Source organism: Oenanthe melanoleuca, unplaced genomic scaffold (genome assembly GCF_029582105.1).
Source record: "Oenanthe melanoleuca isolate GR-GAL-2019-014 unplaced genomic scaffold, OMel1.0 S002, whole genome shotgun sequence".
Taxonomy (NCBI): Eukaryota; Metazoa; Chordata; class Aves; order Passeriformes; family Muscicapidae; genus Oenanthe; species Oenanthe melanoleuca.
The window spans coordinates 42,712-60,096 of NW_026612651.1; positions in this window are offsets into that span (position 1 = coordinate 42,712).

Here is a 17,385-nt window from a genome sequence, read left to right on the forward strand (position 1 = left end):
AGCTGTGGAGCCAAACAAGCTTACCCACTTCCCTGAGTGATGGTTTATGTTTTGACATTGACTAACCCATCCATGCTCAGGGCACAAGCACTCAGACAATCTCCATCACCAGTTTCCCATTAGAAATCTTGTTCTCTGCTGAAACAAGCTCAATTCCCTTCATTATTTCCCAGCTGACAGACGACGGGAGCGGGAGGATATTACAAGTGTCAGTCTCTTTGCCTCCGGACAGGCCACGGATGACACAAGAAGGAGAGAAACAAACAATAAAAATATCTCTCTTTGTGTGCCAACTTTTAATGTGTTTGCTGTACCATTATGCTTCATTCATTCTCCCAAAACTAGTTTAGCAGGATTGTTTCTTGGAAATCCTTCAGAGAAGGTGCTCTCTATCCCTTTTTTCTCTGAATTTTTGTCAGACTCTTGCTATTTCACAGAAAGAAAGAGGCAGCAATCCATCTTGAAGAGCTATTTTGTTATTAGAGGAGTTATAAAGCTCTTAAAATTAGTCGTTTAATAAAATATAGCAAATGTTTTTGAGGAGGATGGGTGTTTTCTTACTAAAGAAGACAAAGAAGCAGAAGATGAGCATTAATGTAGGCTTTTCCATAAAAATCTTCAGAAGGATCGTTTTATATAGCATTAATAATTGCATTGTTTTGTTAATGAGAGTTCAAGATCAAGATCTGTAGGTTAACAACAATTGTCATAGCTCTTTTAACTATGACAGAGGTATGATATTTTATGCTAAAAATCAGTCATAAACAGAGTGAAAAATAGTCCCTGAGCTAAAAATCCTACTGTTTGAAGGCAAGAAATAGGCAAAATTGGGGAAGGAGCAGGGAAAGCAAAATTAAAATGTGTTCTTCACTTAGTCATGTCAAAGGAGAATACAAACTGGTTCTAAACATGCATGCAACTGTTCCCTCATTCTCTGGTCTCACCTTAGTGTGTTTTGGGTATATCCCATGGTTTTCAAGGTGGAGGTACTCCAGAAACTGTTCTTGATACATTAGGCATAGATAAAGAGGTTTTGGTCCACTCCTTGCTGACTGAATGTCATGAAATGGCTCTCATCCACATTGCAACAATTTCTTAGCTTTTAAAACATGACTTTCACTGATGAATAAGAACAGTCTCTAACTTGTACTGTTTGCATGCCAAAGAGTAACTTTGGAGGTTGATAAATGTCATAATCCAAACCCGTATCTGGAGCTGCTCTGTTTAGTAGTATCAGGAATCATCTTCCAGTGACTGTGAATGTTGCAGGAAGTATTTGCTCCTTAAGGTAGCCATTCCCTGTCTGTCCCTTCAGGGAGCTCTGTGATGGCGAGAGAAACAGCATCAGCACACAAGTGAGTTTTATTAAATGCATACGAGTAATAACATCTGAGAGGAAAGATAATAAAAGATTGGCAATGTAGGGATGTCCCAAGGGTAGTTATTGCCAAAGAGGATCTGCAGCCTCTGAAATATGAAAATGCCATATTAATTTCCTCTTAGATGTTAACATTCACAATTTTGAGGAAAATTTTCATGTAAAAGCTAATTTTTTTTTTTTTTTTAATTATTTAAAATATAGAATAAAAGGCTCTAATCACATGGAACAGAAACAAAACATTGCTATTCTGACATTAAAAGATGGGAAAAAAGAAATGCAAAAAATAAGGTAAATGATGCTAAAATAAAATAAGTAATGGAAAAACAAGGGAGGACGAGTATTACATCTCAAGAAATCTAATAATGACCTGCTAGAGGATGGAGGAAAAGGAGGTGCACTTTGCTTTATTGTGTATTTCTGTAGAGTGCAGTAAAAGAAAATTCTGCCATCTGTCATCTTCACGAATTGGCATGCTATGACATTGGACAGGTTTGTTCATACTTCCAATCTGCTGCTCGTTCATTTCTACTGAACAGTTTTGTTCTCCACTTCTCCACATAGTTTTTATTTTTATCATTATTGTTATTATTTGGAAGTTGTATTATGTTTCATATTCATCCATAGCTTGAATTCAGTGAGCTAAAATAAAATAAAATTATAGTAATAAAAAAGAACAACCTACAAAAAAAAAAAAAAAAAATCCTATTCTGCCTCCATTACCTGGCTCAATCTTCTTTTTTTATTTTTCCAGATGTCATTTAGGTAAAATTTTTATGGTGATTAGGCCTTTCCAACTCAATGTTTGGGATACAATATTAAATGAAATGTGTCATAGGGAACATTAATATGACACTAATTTTTACTGACATTAAAATCCATAAGTAATATATAAGAAATTTATGTAAGTTGGTTATATTTCCTATTAGGGAAAGTACATTTCTTCAGGATATAGCAGGGAAATGTCTCTGTCAGAAGTTACAATTACAAATCCAAAAGACAGTATTTCCTTGCTGTATGTCACTGAAGGCCCTAGATGTGGGATTTGTTTAACCCATCTGGCCCAGCTGGGTGATAATGTGGATATCAGTTCTCAACTGATCTCCCATCTGGAAAAATCCCTGCCACCACTGTATGCTCCAAACAGAGGCCACCAAAAGAGAAGAGCTTTTTTTTTTTTCTCTCTGACAACCAGGAGGTCTGAAATAGGAGGCTAGAGACTGACATTTTCTGTAAATGTTAGACATATTTATTCCTAAATCACACCAGGAGAACCAGGTTTAGGTTAGAACTTTGAAAGGGTAAAGCTTGTGGCCTCATAGTCCAGGATACAGATTAAGTTTCCTTGATTTCCTTTGTCTTGGAAGAAAAAAAAAAAAAAAAAAAAAAAAAAAAAAAAAAAAAAAAAAAGAAAGATTTTTTTAATTCCTGCAGCTACTTAAGCTTTCATTGGAACCTATTTCAGATATCCAAGACTGATGCATCTTCCTATTTCAGTCACAATTTAACTAAAAGGCAGACTTTAGGACTGCAGACATGGCTTTCAGGAGAAATTTTAGAATCAATATGTAGCTTCAAGAGGAAAAGGTTGTTTGTAGAAAAAAAACCACATAGGAGTAGAAAAGATCCAAATTGTGAAACTGCAGAATGAAGAATGTCAAAATACAATACATTTGAAGCAGACTACTGAAAGATCATTTCACAGGTTTTCAGCACAATATGTTTTCAATATTTTAAAATATATTTATGCACAAGATTTCTCATTGGCATAAATTAGGACAATTAAAGCAACTTTGGTGAACTGAAATTATTATGATTATATAATTAGCTGAGGATATAAGTTTGAGGGAAACGGATATTTGTTCATATTAAAGAATACTTTGTGTGGTTTGATTTTAACATGAAGGGAAAGGATCAGGATTACCAGGAGAGGCAAAGAAAAGCTAGAAAAGGATTCATTAGGCTAAGAATCAGATAGACCTGCAGGGAAAAACTTGAGACTCGAAATACTGAGAATGCTGATGACTCAGAGGAGTTATACTAGAGTTGGAGCAGTGAGTTTCACAGCACAGTTTGGCCCACGGCCTGGAAAAAGTCTTCTTGCTGTCTGTCAATGTTCAAACGAATATTCTTCAAAATTAGCACTCTCTTTATAGTATCTTCCATCTTTGTATCTGGGGACCCATCAAGGTGTAAGAGAAATCAAAATTTGGCCAAGTAGTTTATAATTCAGGGGAAAGTGCTTCTAGCCTGGTGACACATGCTACATAATCAATAAATAACAATATTTACAACATCTGTGTGAAGAATTGTCTTGGTAATTAAGACATAAGTAGACACTTTTCTCATAAGTCAGGTATAAGAGATCAATTGTTTGAGCAATAATGATAGAATGTGGATTTTCTTTGGTTAGTTGGTTGCACCTTTTTTTTGTTGTTGTGTGTGTGGCTTGGGGTTTTTTGATGTTTGTTTTTGTTTGTTTATTTTGTTTTGGGGTTTGGTTAATTTGTTTTTTGGTTTGGTTTGTTTTTTTATTTGGCTTTTTGTGGGGGGTTGGAGGGAGGGGTCAATTTCAACTTGAAATTGAAGTTAGAATACAGCATTTGTGGAATTTCCAGGAAAAAAAATCACCGACTTCTAGAAATTTCATGCAGTCAAAATGTATACAAACAAAGCAGAGAAATTTAAAAATCATGGACTATGGAAAGATGAGGGAAAACACCTTGACTTGCCACAATCTCCTCTTTAAAGGCTGTCTCAACATCCTTTGCAGAGCACAGTGCAATATTTGGCACAGCCCTGAAAGCACTGTCTGTGTAAAACTTCGTAACTCAGAATTATACAACTCACCTCTCATTCTGTACTCCTCCTCTAATTAGCCAAAATTCCAGTGAAGACAAGTAGCATTAAAAAAGAGAAAGAAAAGAAAAGGAAAAGAAAGGAAAAGGAAAAGGAAAAGGAAAAGGAAAAGAAAAAAGGAAAAGGAAAGGAAAGGAAAGGAAAGGAAAGGAAAGGAAAGGAAAGGAAAGGAAAGGAAAGGAAAGGAAAGGAAAGGAAAGGAAAGGAAAGGAAAGGAAAGGAAAGGAAAGGAAAGGAAAGGAAAGGAAAGGAAAGGAAAGGAAAGGAAAGGAAAGGAAAGGAAAGGAAAGGAAAGGAAAGGAAAAAAGGAAAGGAAAGGAAAGGAAAGGAAAGGAAAGGAAAAGAAAAGAAAAGAAAAGAAAAAAGAAAAAAGAAAAGAAAAGAAAAGAAGGACTGTTTTGTGTCAGGTAACCTTTCTAGGAAATGTTCCTGTCTCCAGGTCTGGCACTGGGTGTGACACCTGTCTTATAAAAGTAACAAATCAAGAGGTACTTCAGCACCATTCTCAGGTTTTATACAAATGCTCTCACATGTGATTTGTAGATGAAGTTCAGAGAAGGTGAACAAACTAAATTATTCATTAAATACAGGTGGAGAAAAAGTTGAAGAGAAAAATATTTCCCTGTCTATTCCGGTAGTGAGAAGAAGTCATGAAGCATGGGCTGAGCATATACCAGGAGACAACTGTCATACTTCATACCAGCATCATTTTCCTCATCAAAAAGCCTTGTTGTTCTGACTGTAACAATACTTGGTTGGCCTTTTGTTATATTCTCATCTGCTTCTAGTTATCTAGTCATTACCTATCAAACTCTGCTGTCATGAGCCACTACTATGCAATTTTTTGGTTCACTGTAGGTCAAGGATAACAAATATTTTTGATTGCATCTTATTTTCTTGGTGTCTTGGAGGGGGGAAAAACAAACAGTTAATCTATTTCATTTTACTGATCACCATCAGGAGTTCTGGATGGGTAATTTTGTGTTGTTACTCTGTCTCATCTCATAAAGTTTCATTTACTGCCTTTTTAAACAAATGATGACTCCAAATCTATTTGTCACACAATAGCTTTCAAACATGCCAAACAATGACTATTACTATTCTTGGCTTGTTTGATCCAAATGGCATTTGCAGACATTATTCCTCTCCTCTCCTTGATATGACTTCAATAGAAACCTTTAAATAAATAAAACTAAACCCAGAGCAAACCTCAAAAACAATAAACCAACACACAAGCCCTGGAAAATAATCACAAAACAGTGGCTGTTACCATTATAAGTGGGGAAATCCAATTATGAGTTGTCAATATTTTTCTCTTTTCAATTGATCCAGAAATGATTCAGATGTGTATAATTTTTAGGGTGATTTCATTTGCTTTGTCAAAAAGAAACAGAAATTGTGTAGCTGAAAGAGGAGTTAACCCCCAAAATTCTTCCTGTACATATGTGGGGGTCCAGGGAGTCACTCTGAACCCTCTGTGAGTGAGAGAACCCCCCTGTCAGACCCCTGAAAGACCCCCGAATAGAGCCAGGGGGGTCAGAGAGCTGGGTCCTGCACCATGGGAACATCTGCCTTCTCTCAGAGAAGAAATGGAACCGTTAAGTGAATCTAGAGTGTGAATTAGATAGTTAGCATGTAGAAAAGGTAGTTTTTAGGATTGTTTATATTAGCAGCCACGAGGCCAAGATGGAGAATTTGGGGTGTGGTGTCTTCTTTCTTCTTCTTCTTCTTGTTCTCCATGTTGGTGAGGATGCTGGGAATCAGAGATTGGTTGGGGACAAAACTAGACATAGTAATAAGGTATTGTAGTATTGGAAAAATAGTGTAAACATAGAATACGTAGTTTAAGGTATAAAAGATAAGTCCTGCCTTTCGTGGGCAGACTTTCGTCCTGGACGAGGTGCTGACCATACTATTGCTCGTGAGCGTGAACACTTATCGATAAGAAATAATAAACAGACCTTGAGACCGGACGATTGTCGCCTGCAGCCTTTCTTCGGCAGCTTCAAGAATACCCTGAGCCTTGAACCACCATCCTATGTCCATCTGAGTGGTCTTGGGCACAAGAGACCCTCAGACAGTGACATCTGGCGTCCCTTGGGTGGGCGTCGGCCCCAGACGTCTAGGCTCCTGCTGTGATCTACAAAGGCAGATACAGAAGAGCTCCGATCCAGAACACTCCCTGAAGAAAAAAGGTACCTGTAGAAAGAGAACTGCGGGGAAGAGACCTTGAACAGCGGCCAGAAACCAGCTGCCAGGCTCATCTCGGACGGGAGGAACCGCGGAATCCCTCTCCCTGTGCATCTGCTGGTCGGAAGCCCAGGAGAAATCCAGCTTGGTCCCGGCATCTCAGGTTTTGGTAAGACTGGTTGAGATCTCAGACACACACACGAACACACACATAGCAAAATGGGTGGGGCATTCAGCCACGAACAAGCAAAAATATTGTCCACAATGAAATACATAGCTTCTACACATCCGATTACTTTATCGGAGAGTGAACTCAGAGATTTATTGCTATGGGTGAGACTTAAATACCCTCATGCAGAAACAAGTAAAATATATATGCCAGAATTCTGGGAACAGGTAAATAGAGATATGTATATTGCAGCCACAAAAAAAGATCTGAAGGCCAAGGATCTTTTGACTGCAGCTAGAATAATGTTTGAAGTTTTATCTTCAGGGACATTGCAAAAATCCAGTCCTCTGAAAGCTATAGAGGGGTTGTCAGGGACTGGGGAAGAAGTTTCTAATCAACAATTAATACTAAAGCGAAGCAGTTCAGCTTCAGATAATACGGATTCATCTGATTTACCAAAATATTTAGATCTACCTACATCAACACCAACACCAGAAAAAGTTAAGGCAGAAATTTTTCTAAAGAATTTTGATGATCTGGATTTCTACTTTTATAATCCCTCAAAAGCAATCTCACCACCGGGGGGAAGGCAGTGGCATTCTACTCCAGGAACGGTGGGAGGAGGGAGGGATGGACAGGATGAGACAGGTCGCACTCTACCATATACTTCTGGGATGGCAGAGCAGACAATAACCCCGATTAAGGGTGCAATTGGCAAGGGGAGGCTGTTTTCCACGCCCTCGGGGTGTGAGATAACCGAGCTGGTGCCTGTGACATCATCTCTGGCTTCGGGAACGCGCTCCGTGGTCACGGGGGATGGGGGAAAAGAAATAGGGGCCCCAGTCAGAATCCTAGTGCGCGGGACAGTTTCAAAACACAGCGCAGCCGTGCCGGTGGCCAGAGACCAGGGGAGGGGGGGGGCACCCCTCGGGAGGGGGCGGAGACAGTTTTATCCGTCCGCGGCGCCAGCGCGGCGCCTGGGGCCCCTGAAACTGCGTCGGCAGCGTCGGCGGCGGCGGCTCCATCCCCCGGGCCGGGGCAGGCGGCAGAAGCGGCGGGCGCGGGGGCACTCGGGGCTGCGGCGGCTCACCGGCCCGGGGAAGATAAGAGGGAGCCGGGACGGGGCCAGCCAGGCCGGTCAGACCCGGAAGTGTCTGACGACGCATGCGTGGTGCGGCCGAAACGCAGGGAGCATGCTCGGGCAGTGTCACGTGGCACGCAAGCAGCCGCGAACCCGGAAGTGTCAGGAGAGCAGAAGGGAGACCCACCAAAGGGCTCAGCTAGGCGGGCTGTGAGACACAGAATTAGTTCAGAGGGAGAAGGCTCTGGCCCGGAGGGACAGGGACTGAGTGGGGATAACAGCGATCCTGAAAGCGAGGGAAGTGCAGAGAGCAGGGCACGGTCCCGTCGCGTCAGGCAGGGGCGTGGCCAGGGGAGGAGTGACCGCGCCTCCGGGGGGCGTACCCGGACACCGGAACCCAGGCCGTCTCCACAGCAACCACAAACCAAGACGTCTCGACCTAGAGCTACAGCGCCACCTAGCGGCAGAGAAGCAACATTGCAAGACTATTTCCCAGTCAGATACAAAAAACAAACCAATACAGGAAAAAAAGTTCAACCACCTCAACCACCACAGCAAGAAGATACAATATGTATTACAGCTTCAGAAGGCATTCCAACATACACAATAGATCCGGGAAATAGTGAACGTCCTATGGTTCTTATCCACAGAGATCTTGTGGATGCTTTTATTCAGCATTTAGAGGGAAAAGCTTCTCAGAAGACTCCTGACAAGCAACAGCCCATGCCTCAGCCAGCACCCATGGATCAGAAAATGGATGAAGCAGCATCCCTGTCTTCATCACAACAAATGATTTCCTATGACAAACAAAGTCCCACAAGGATGCAATTTGCTGAAGGAGAAGAAACTGAAGTTGATTGGTCAAATATCAGAATGCAATTATCCAGAAGCAGAGAATATTCTGCAATTGGCACAGGTGATATTGCAGTGCCAGTCAATTATGATCCACAGGGACAGAACCCGAGATGGCAAAAGCTAAATCACCAGATAGTGAAAGATTTAATCAAAGCAATCAGAGATTATGGTTTGGGATCTGCATATTTCAAACAACTTTTAAAAGGAGTTCTTACAGAATATGACATGACTCCACATGATGTGAGATCACTCGTGTCGCTGATCCTCACAGACACACAAGTGCATCTGGGACAACAGGTGGAGAAGAGCTTTACAAAAGCTGCGAAACAGATATCAAGGAGGAGCAAATGCAAACCTCACAATAGCAGAACTAGCAGGGGATCCTCCAAATGACAATCCGAGACAGCAAGCCACCAGACTTCCAAGAAATGTACTGGCAGACATCAAGGATGCAGCACGTAGAGCAATTCTGCAAGTAGCCCCAGCAGGAACACAAGATGTTGTTTATTCAGAAATAAAGCAAGGAGTGTCTGAACCTTTTCCAGCATTTGTAGATAGACTCACACAGGCAGTGGACAGACAAGTCATGGAAGAAAAGGTTAGACCATTCTTGCTGCAATGCCTTGCATTTGAAAATGCGAATTCAGAATGCAAGAGGATCATCAGTGCTCTTCCTGGTCAGCCAACACTGACAGAAATGGTTGAAGCATGCAGCAAGATTGGGTCTTCACAACACATAGCATCACTAGTCAAAGAACAGGTGGCTGAAGCCCTTCAAGCACAGAATGAAAATCTTGAGAGGGTTTTTGCAAATTTTAAAAAGAAAGATAAGTCATCTAAAGGACAATGTTATAATTGTGGAGAAACTGGGCATTTTAAAAGAGACTGTCCTCATCCAAAAAATACTAACAAGCCATCAGGGCTTTGCCCAAGATGTCGAAGAGGAAGACATCTGGCAAGTGAATGTTATTCTCCAACAGATGTTGATGGAAAACCACTTCCAGTTCCAAAAAACCCCAAGGGGAGCGCGGCAACACCCCACCCAACGACAGAAGTGATGGCGGTGACACAGGGAACACCGACTCAAGCACTACAGTTGTCGGGGAGCATCAATCTGACTCCCTCAGCAGGGCACTAGGGGACATCCCTTGTGACAGAGAGCTATTGACACCGGGAACACAATTTATTTTAGCGGCTTCAAAAATAACTTGTTTTTTAAATGAAGAATCGGCTTCCATTCCAACAGAGTTCAAAGCACCTTGTCGGTAGAGACAAGATTTCCTAATTATAGGCAGAGACCGGTGCAGCATCTTCGGTTTGATAATATTTCCAACTGTTGTTTCTGCAGACTGCTTCGAGGAGCTGACAATTTTAGCAAGGGCTCTTCGACCACCGTTGACGATTCCCCAAAATACCCAGCTGGCCAAAGCAATAGCTTTGCCATCTCATCCACTGGAACATCAAGTCATGCCAGCAATGGGTGAAGATCATCCATGTTTTAATGATCACGTACAGGTGCATGCCCTGTGGTTGAAACATATAACTCAAGAAAAGCCGATCATCACTTGTGAATTATCACACAATTTCAGGCATGTTGGACACGGGAGCAGATGTCACACTCATTTCATATATCTTCTGGCTGAGAGACTGGAATTTAATAGTACCTCTGGGCAGGATCACAGGCATCGGAGGAAGTTTGGTATGCCTGCAAAGTGAAGAAGCGGTCATCTTTGAAGGACCCAGAGGAAAGATAGCTCTCACTCGTCCATTCATAGTGCAGAAGCCGTTTACAGTCTGGGGAAGGGACCTCCTTTCTCAGTGGAACATGACTATTCAAGTGGATTTTTAGTGGGGCTCACTGCGGCACTCACCACTCCAAAAATGACATGGAAGACTGACACACCTCTTTGGGTGGATCAGTGGGCCTTGGAAAAAAGGAAATTGAGTGCTTTGAAAACCTTGGTGAAAGAGCAATTGCAGAAAGGACACATCAAGCCAACCAACAGCCCATGGAATTTTCCAGTGTTTGTCATTCGGAAGAAACTTCTGGATCGTGGAGATTGCTTCATGATCTCAGAAGGCTGAATGAAATTCTGGAAGAAATGGGACCTCTGCAGCAAGGACTTCCATCACTCACGATGATTCCCAGAGAGTGGCCTCTTGTGATCATCGATCTCAAGGATTGTTTCTTCACAATACCACTTCACGAAGATGATGCCTATCGAATGGCGTTCTCTGTTCCAAGTTTGAATAGAGAAGAGCCAATGAAAAGGTATCATTGGACTGTTTTACCACAAGGACTGAAGAACTCACCAACAATTTGTCAGTGGTATGTGGCGCAAGCTTTGGCTCCAGCAAGAGAAAAATATCCTGAAGCAAAAATAATCCATTACATGGATGATTTACTCATTGCAGCATCAACAAAGGAAGAACTGCAAAAGGTCCGCGCTTGTGTGACAGAAGAAGTAGAAAAAGCAGGACTTGAAATCAGTGTTTCGAAGATTCAAAAAATTGCGCCTTGGAAATACCTTGGATGGAAGATCACAGAACAGACGATCAAACCGCAAAAACTAGAAGTCAGCTCTAGAGTTTGCAATTTACAAGATCTACAGCGACTCATTGGAGAAATTGACTGGATGAGACCAATTTTGGGAATCACCAATGAGGAACTTTCGTCCTTGTTTGATCTCCTGAGAGAAGACAGTGACATCAGATCACCCAGAACTCTTACACCAAAGGCACAAGAAGACTTACAGAAGATTGCGAAAATTATACAGGAAAGACAAGCACACCGATATGTGGACTCTTTATCATTCCATTTGGCAGTGTTGGGAGAAGAAACACAGCTGTATGGTTTAATTTTTCAATGGGATGAAAACAAGAAGGACCCTCTGTTGATTATAGAATGGGTTTTTCTACCTTACAGGCCTCCAAGAACAATTCTTACAACCTTGGAGATGACGACACAGATAATCATGAAGGCAAGAGCAAGGTTAATGACAATGACGGGCAGAGACTTTTCAATAATTTATATACCTTTGAAAAAAGATTATTTTGATTGGGCATTTCAAAAGTCACAAAATTTAGCAATAGCATTGTTAGATTACACAGGTAAATGTTCGATTCATTATCCGAGTCACAGATTGTTGAAAGTGAAGTTAAAAATTAGAAAGAAACCAAGGGCGAGTGAAGAACCATTGGAGGGGATCACGGTATTCACTGATGGTTCAGGAAAGACAGGAAAGTCAGCAATCACGTGGCAAAATTCAGTTACAGGAAATTGGGAATCAGATGTACAAATAGTGCAAGGATTACCGCAAATTGTTGAATTGGCTGCAGTGGTCAGAGTTTTTAAATTATTTCAACAACCCTTGAATTTGATTACAGATTCACAATACGTAGCTAATGTGGTCAAGAGATTGGAAGGATCACTTTTGAGAGAAACAAACAACGATATTCTATATTCATATTTATCATGCATGAAAACATTGTTGGAAAGCAGGACAGAAAAATATTTTATTACACATATCAGAGCGCATTCCTCACTTCCAGGATTTCTAGCAGAAGAAAATGCACGAGCAGATAAGCTAACCATGACTGTCTTGCAAACTTTACCAGACATTTTCCAACAAGCAAAGATCAGTCATGCATTTTTCCATCAAAATGCACAAGCATTGATGAAATCCTTCCAACTCTCCAAAACACAAGCTAAAGAGATTGTACAAACGTGCCCTGATTGTCAGATGGTGCAGCCACCAATCTCCATGGGAGCAGTTAACCCACGGGGATTGGAAAGCCTTCAATTATGGCAGGCGGATGTTACAAAGTACCCACCTTTTGGAAAACTGAAAAACATTCATGTTTCAGTTGACACCTTTTCAGGTGCAATTTTTGCCTCCTTACATGCAGGAGAGACGGCACAGCATGCGTGTAGACATTTTCTACAAGCATTTGCATCTTTAGGCGTGCCTCAAGAGATCAAAACAGACAATGGTCCAACTTACATAGGTAAGGTTTTGGACAAGTTTCTAAAAAGGTGGGGTGTCAAACATACTTTTGGCATTCCTCATTCATCAACAGGACAGGCAATTATAGAGAGAACACATCACACTTTGAAAACGCTCCTTGAAAAACAAAAAAAAAGGGGGAGCCAGAGGCTACGCCTCACATGCGATTGAACAAAGCGTTGTATGTGTTGAACTTTCTAAATGGCTCATTCTCAGAACCGACTCCACCCATCATAAGACATTTTATGAATGATAAAAGAGCTAAGCTAAAGGAAAATCCTTTAGTGATGACAAAAAATTTAGAATCGGGAAAGATTGAGGGACCGTTCAAATTAATCACTTGGGGAAAGGGTTTTGCTTGTGTCTCCACAGATGGAGGATTGAAGTGGGTGCCTGCAAAGTGCGTCAAACCATATCGGGCCCCAACAACAACGCAAGCAGAGACTGATCTCGGGAGTGAAGAACGAAACGCACAGACCGAGTCAAAGGCAGGCGATGCGAATTCGTCTTCAGACAAAACGACAAGAACTTAAAGATTTAAAATTCACCATGTTTTTCTATGTAATTTTGTATTCTATCTTTTTGTCAGTTATGTTAGGTATCGAAACAGAATTACCAATGGTGCAACCAAGAGCAAACGTGTGGGAAAATTTGGCTCACGCAGTGGGGTTGGACACAATCTGTCTGACACATTCCATACCAGGGAAACCATTTTCAACATGTTTAGTCAGACTGCCTGTGAGAGAATGGCCAATTCCAAAAACCATCCCTCCAAAGGTGTTGCAAGCTATGACAACTCCTGTGGATGGATGGCACGTGTGGGTCAAATTTCTCCCTGTGACTTCAGTTGAACCAGAGGAATTGGAAATTCTAGGTTCAACAAGAATGGATTTTTGTATTGAATTCAGTTTTCCAGGAGTGACAAAGAACAAAACTCTAGATGTTACTCCGAATCATGAGGTTTACAAAAATAGTTCTTTTTGGTATAATCACACGGTGGTTTCAAGCAAACCATCCTTCCAAGTTCATGCAAAATTGCCATGGGGAATCTTTTTCATTTGTGGGGACAGAATTTGGCCTGCTATCCCTGCAAACATCACTGGAGGTCCATGCAGCATTGGGAGACTTTCGTTGTTATCACTTAAAAATGTTGACAGAACTGAGAAATAGAGAAAAAAGGAACATCAAACAATACGATCCAAACTGCGATGACAGCTTTTATACATTGAACAAGGCCCAGAGAATTTCTGCAGCTATATTCTCTCCCCAAGTAGCATCGGGGATGGCCTTGACTCAGTTGGATCGTTTGGGTTGCTGGTTGAGCAAAAACACCAAAGCTTTCTCTGACGCACTGAGTGACATGTTAACAGATGTCAGCAGTGTGAGAAGAGCAACCCTTCAGAACAGGGCAGCAATTGATTATCTGTTGCTGACTCACAGGCATGGGTGTCTTAAGTTTGAAGGAATGTGCTGTATGAACCTCTCGGACCATTCTAAATCAATTCATGAAGATATTAAACAGTTAAGGCAAGAAGTGGCAAAAATTGGACAATCTACTAAATCTTGGATGGATGATCTGTTTAACTTTTTTAATCTTTCTTCCTTCTGGAGGGAAATTCTAAAAGTAGGTTTTACATTTTAGTGGGGATTGCTATTTTCTTTATTCTATTCTTAATTATCTTACCTTGCATTTTTCACTGTATTCGGAAGGCTTTGGACACAACTATAAAAGATGTGTTTTTGGTGCAAACAGAGGGGGGAGATGTGGGGGTCCAGGGAGTCCCTCTGAACCCTCTGTGGGTGAGAGAACCCCCCTGTCAGACCCCTGAAAGACCCCGAATAGAGCCAGGGGGGTCAGAGAGCTGGGTCCTGCACCATGGGAACATCTGCCTTCTCTCAGAGAAGAAATGAACCGTTAAGTGAATCTAGAGTGTGAATTAGATAGTTAGCATGTAGAAAAGGTAGTTTTTAGGATTGTTTATATTAGCAGCCACGAGGCCAAGATGGAGAATTTGGGGTGTGGTGTCTTCTTTCTTCTTCTTCTTCTTGTTCTCCATGTTGGTGAGGGATGCTGGGAATCAGAGATTGGTAATAAGTAATAAGAGTAATAAGATATTGTAGTATTGGAAAGATAGTGTAAACATAGAATACGTAGTTTAAGGTATAAAAGATAAGTCCTGCCTTTCGTGGGCAGACTTTCGTCCTGGACGAGGTGCTGACCATACTATTGCTCGTGAGCGTGAACACTTATCGATAAGAAATAATAAACAGACCTTGAGACCGGACAATTGTCTCCTGCAGCCTTTCTTCGGCAGCTTCAAGAATACCCTGAGCCTTGAACCACCATCCTATGTCCATCTGAGTGGTCTTGGGCACAAGAGACCCTCAGATAGTAACATACATAAACATGCAAATACACACACACATATACAAAGATACAAACACAGAGTGGTCGATATCAATTTTCAAATGTTCTATTGATTCCAGTAGCCCTTAATTTCAAGACGAACAATGGTTTCTTTTGTGATTTCCATGCTGCTGATATAACTGCCATCATTGCTGACCTGTATGTTGTCAAATAATATTGATTGGGCATGAAATTGAGCAAGAAGGGGCTGGCAGCAAGTTGTGTGGTGGGAGGAGTGGGTGCCTTCTCATTAACAAGGAATAAATGTCAGGGATGCAACAACTTCATAGTGAAGTAGCTGAGAGGGCTGGATCCTCAGGCTGGTCTTGGATCTCTCTTATGAATTTGGGACTCTTTCTCTCTACCCCTGTCCCCACCCTCTGCCACACTGGATTCTTTATCAGTCCAAACTAGATTCATGGGAGGTTTTTCAGGTTGGATCCGTTAAATGTGTTTCTAAATTAAGCCAGGGAAGGATGCTTTTATGAGGAGACCACCAGGGGCTCCAGAGCCACAGGTTTTTTTCTCTACTCTACCAGTGTCTGGTGAACCCAAAATCATACTTCCAAATTGCTGAGAATTCTGCCTGGTCCCTTTGCACCATCTTCATTCTCAAAAGTGTGGTTTCAGTTTCTTTGTCTGCCTCGTTCTTATGATAAGTGACTGAGCTACTTCAAACAGCTCTTACAGGGCCACATCCTTGAGGTTCTAGGGGCTGCTGGGCTACAGATACATTTCTAGAAGTGCTGGAACTGTGGCAAGTGCCTAACTGAAGTTACTCAACCTGCGGACAAAGAGGGCAGATTCAGGACTAGATTTCAGACCTCATTCCTGTGGCTAGAGCCTTTACTGGGATTATCAGTCCTGAGATTTACTTTGCAGGACTCCATCCAGTATCCTATGCTCTCTAAATCAATATTAAATCCAAAGAATCCTCATAATCACATCTAAACTTGGAGTTATGGATGTTTGAAAGAAGCCTCTGGCTCTCATGCAGAAAGGAGAATATTCATTCTCTTGCCTAGACAACATGCTGACTGGTGTAATTATATTCTACCAGCTCAGGTTTCTCCTGCAGTATCTGCTGGCTTTGGAATCATTCTTAACTTCCTGTCCTGAGCTGCTTTGTAGTATGGCTGTGTGTTTTAAATCATCTGAATCAGCCATGTATCTGCAGTGATGAAACCACAGCTGACTCGTGTTATGTACATACCTCAGCTCAATTAATCTTCCTCCAAGGAAACTGCATAAATAACATCTTATGACTACATGTTGTGCAGGATCTTTCATCCTAAAGCATTTTAGTATGTCTTACTAAGCTGTATGTAGATACACATATATACATTTATGTATGTGCATATGCAGTGAGAAAGGAAAGGGCAGTACTGCAGTGTCAGGATCCAAATTTGGGTCATAGACGAAAAAAAATCCAGCTTCAGTGTATTCTTATAGTCTGTGCACTTATTTACACTAACATTTCACTTAACTGACTTGATTAGGATTCAGGAGAATTTAGATGCAATATACCAGGTTAATCTATAGCATAGATATGAGCCTGTGGGTAAAGTCCTGGGCCCCTTTGGAATCATTGTAGAAATTCCCAAAAGACTGAAAACTTCTTTCTGACTAGGAATCATTCCCTTCGGCATGACAGTGCACCCCTCACTGGAGTGGGAAGCAGCTGCAAAGCTTTAATGAATGAAAAAAGAATATAATATCCAGCTAAGACTAGAGTGGGAATTAAAGTAAGCAAATCAACCAACAGTTACTCAAATTTAAATCTATTGAGGATGCTGGGGTTAATGACTAGTTTATGCACTACATTTCCTTCCTTTAATATTATTTTAATATTGTTGTATTTTATTTTAATTATATTCAATCTTAGCTTTTCTGTTACTTTATAGAGGAAGCACATTTGTGCTCGCTAGCTTGGAAAAAAGCAAAAAGCAAATGTCAAACTTACACCACCACATGGGATCTAAAGCTCGTTTTAAATCTGGTTAAGACAGATCTAAATTAAAAGTACTTTACTTTCCCTGTGGACTCCTTATTTAAAGATGACAGGTCCCCAAGTGTGTGTGTTTGTGAGACTAAATGTTTTAAGAAGGATCATGAGCAGAACCCAAGAGAAAAGTAGATAAAATATACAAATTGATGTAATGGATGATTTCAGATACTAAGACTTGTTTGAGTTTTCCACCCTCTTAAAATGCATCTGTTCATCTTGTTCTATGTGAACAGGTCTCTCACCTTTCAGTCTGAGGATAGCAAACTAACTATAAGAATCACATGGTACAAGGAGAATTATGACATTCATGGAAAGAATCTGTTGTGGAAGTAACTAGTCCCAAGTTTTTAAATTGTGTATTCTGGTGTATGAGAAGGGAAATCTTGCACAATCTCAAAAAATCACTGCTGTGTTCACTAGCAATTTACTTA